This window comes from Miniopterus natalensis, chromosome X, assembly GCF_054644295.1.
Source record: "Miniopterus natalensis isolate mMinNat1 chromosome X, mMinNat1.hap1, whole genome shotgun sequence".
Classification (NCBI taxonomy): Eukaryota; Metazoa; Chordata; class Mammalia; order Chiroptera; family Miniopteridae; genus Miniopterus; species Miniopterus natalensis.
The window spans coordinates 15,401,388-15,404,920 of NC_142103.1; the positions used below are offsets into that span (position 1 = coordinate 15,401,388).

Consider the following 3,533-nt stretch of genomic DNA (forward strand, 5'->3'; position numbering starts at 1 on the left):
TGATGGAGAAAAAGTGTTTGATAAAATTTGACATCTATTCATAATAAAATTCTCAATAAACCAAGAAATTAGGCAACTTTCCCAACTTCATAAAGAACATCTATCGAAAACATAGAGCTAATATCATACTTAATAAAAGAATAAATGCACTTCTCCCACCCTCTTACTGCCCTGCAAGAGGTTTAAAAATTAGCCTATTGAGAATGGGTTGAGTAGAAAAAAAATACAACCCACAGAATAGGAGAAAATATTTTCAATTTGACAAGGGATTTATATCTAGAAAAAATATAAACAATATTATTTCAATTCAACAATAAAAAAATTCAATTTAAAAATGGACAAAGTATTCACTTTGACAGTACATGTACTAAAATTGGAATGATACAGAGATTAGCATGGCCTCTGTCCATGAATAAGACACAAATTCTTGAAGCATTCCATATATATTTTTTAAATGGGCAAAGTACTTGAGTGGACATTATTCCAAAGAGGATAGGAATGGCCAATAAGTATATGAAAAAAATCTCAACATTACTAGTCATTTGGGTAATTCAAATCAAAACCACAAGGAGATACTACTTCCTAATCACTAGGTAGGCTGTAACCAAAAAGCAAGGAAAAAACTATGGGAGAGGATGTGGAGAAATTGAAACTTTTATATATTGATTGTTGGATTATCAAATGGTGCAGCATCTGTGGAAAACAATTTGTGTTTTAATATAGGTTTCAAAATATTGTACAATAGGATTGTTTTTAATTACCTGAAGAAATCTGGGTAAAGAGAAAATGAGAGTTGTATAAGACATCCAGGATTAAGTTTAAAGAATATTGTTTATATTTTTTCATAAAGTGCACTCATGAAGTCTTGTATGCTTACTAGAAGTCAGCCATTCAAGTGGGCTTTGGCTCTTCCTCTCTAACAGCCAATGCAAAAAGCAAAATGTCATCTCTTATCTGATCATAAGAAAAAACTTGACCTGAAAATCTCTTTTCTGTATCTTCATAGAGGTGACATTACAATTGACACAAAAATAATCAGGGTTAATAAAACAACTACTTCATAGTGATGTTTCATATCATGTATGGTTGTAAGATCATGATAAAGTTTAATTCAGTAAAACTAGTTCTATCAGCAGCTTAAATAATTCAAGTTAGGTGTACAGTTTTCCGATGGCCCAGCTTTGACTTTGATACATTCTGGAGTAGTTACAAAATGGAAGAATTGCATCATTCAAGAGATCTTCCATTAAAATACATTTTTTTAACCAAGTTTTAGATATGTATTAGAAGAGTGGCAAATGCAGATTTCTACAGGAGCCAGGACAGTAAAATAAGTGGGAGAAGTGGAATTTTAAAAATAAACAAACTACAAATACATGGAAAAATGCCATGTAACCTATGGCCACCTCCATTGAGGAATTACAGGATATGGTAAACTAGAGTCTGCTACTTCCAATCAGTCTATTTTTACCACAACTAAAATATGAGTCAGATATTGCCAGACCTCTTAATTTTCCTTGTGTATTACTCAGAGGTCAGTTACAGAAACCAGAAACCACTAAGGCTATTTTAAACATATAGGGCCTCAATATGGAAAACTGAGTGCGATTTGTTAAGAGTGGATCTTTAGGAAAAACTGCAAAGAGAACAGTGAAGAATCAGACCTCAAGTAAGCTGCCAACTCTACTTCAATCAGGAAATTGGGATATTTCACTTGAACTGTTGACTCCAAGAACAATACATTAGGAAGATACTCCTGTTGTTAATGGTTAGTTCCAGAGACATGCCTTTCCCATTAGGTTCATACTGGCAATAAAAATAATAGCAGCAACTAAAGGATGACTCTTCTGGCACTGTTCCTTGATTCCAACACACTGGTGACAGGAATACCACTACAGATAACCCCCAAACCTCCATGATGATGTTTGCCACCAGAAGCAGCTGGAAACTCTGTTTTAAAAATCCCACTTAAGTATATCTGATTGGTGAAAGCTAAAGCTAAATAATTTTTGAAGATCACTTAGAAATGTAATTTTTGACATATTAGCTAAAAACGTGTGTGTGTGTGTGTGTGTGTGTGTGTGTGTGTGTGTAAGTATGCAGAATAACAATCTACTTTATCTACCATATACAGGGTGTTCCCCCCAAAATGTATACCCACTTTAACAGCTGATAGCTCAACTTTGAAAATGGAATGTATTTTAATACACACTGACTTTATAATTATTCAAAGTGTGCATATACATTTTTGGGGGAGGGCATCCTATATTTTTATGCAAAAATCACCGAATTTTTAAAGTGTTGGCAATTAATTGAGTTTTTTAAAAAAATTAATGGGCAGGCCAACAGTATGGCAATTGATGAAGTACGTCAGTGAACTTCATGAGAAATAACTGGATGGTAGCTTGTGGCCCACTTCAACATGGAAAAATAGAAAATCAAGCCTTGCACTCCAGCCTATAAAGGAATACCATTTTGTATATAGTATTTTCTTCAAACACACTTAAATTTGTAGTTATTTTACCAAAGTAAAGATGCTTGTTAAAATACTAGTCCAATAATATGCATGTTTCTATAGTAAAATTGAAAAATTCTCCCTCACCTACCCTTGCCACTCTCTCTTTGAAACCTTTATTAATATTGTGAAATAAATCATACTTCACTATGAATTAGATATGAAAAAGGAAGTGTACCCAATAATGAAGAGAAAGTAAATTAAAATAGAACCCGATCATCATATAAACCAGATGTAAGATTTAACTTCCAAAGACCTAGCAATTAAAAATAGAAAAAAATCCCAACCCACAACTACTTACAATTATGTGGGTTGACTGGGTGGTTCTTCCACCGAATGTTGTGCCAGTTGAGTCACTCGTATAGCTTTCATTCATTTAGCTCGAGTGCCTTGGTTTTCCTCTATGTGGAGTCTCTTTTAATATTGTCTTATTCTCCAGGATCTTCTACATCTTGATCTGATCTTGACCTTGAGACCTGCTCAGACTTTAATCAATTCCATGAAGCCATTCCTTACTTTGAGAACCATTTTCCAGCTGGAAAGGCTGAAAATGGAAAAAAAAAAAAAAAAAAAGAGGTTTTATTTTCTAAACCAGTAAGTTGTGTATTGGAAATATTTACTCCACATTATTCTTGTAAACTGAACTTTAGCTCATCTCTCTCTTCTCATGCTTTATCACAGACTGCTTAAAGAATCCAACTGACACTTTTGAATTTTTGACAATTTGATTTCCTGGCTATCACTCTAACCAGTTGTGTTTGTTGGGTATTTTGTCTACCTTTCAAGTTATCACTGGCGACAATCGCATCAGTGTTATACCAATATACAACATAGAACCCCCCTTTCCAGCCTTTAATAAATAACAATGTTTTCAGCACTCTTCCAGTCACCCAGTCTCAAAGACATCTATTTTACATTTTTGTTACAGAAACATTCCACTTCTAGATGGTAATTCTATTTTGTTTATTTATTATTGTTTAAAAAGCACTATAAAACCCAGTAATTTAAAAAACAATGA

At 33.4% G+C, this 3,533-nt stretch overlaps 1 non-coding gene across 1 annotated transcript; it reads left to right on the plus strand.

Annotated features, from left to right (window-relative positions):
* The first annotated feature begins 343 nt into the window (after positions 1–343).
* On the plus strand, positions 344–447 carry LOC148090411 (U6 spliceosomal RNA). The gene has a single exon (XR_015713825.1). It is a non-coding gene; the product is annotated as a U6 spliceosomal RNA (small nuclear RNA).
* The last annotated feature ends 3,086 nt before the right edge of the window (positions 448–3,533 follow it).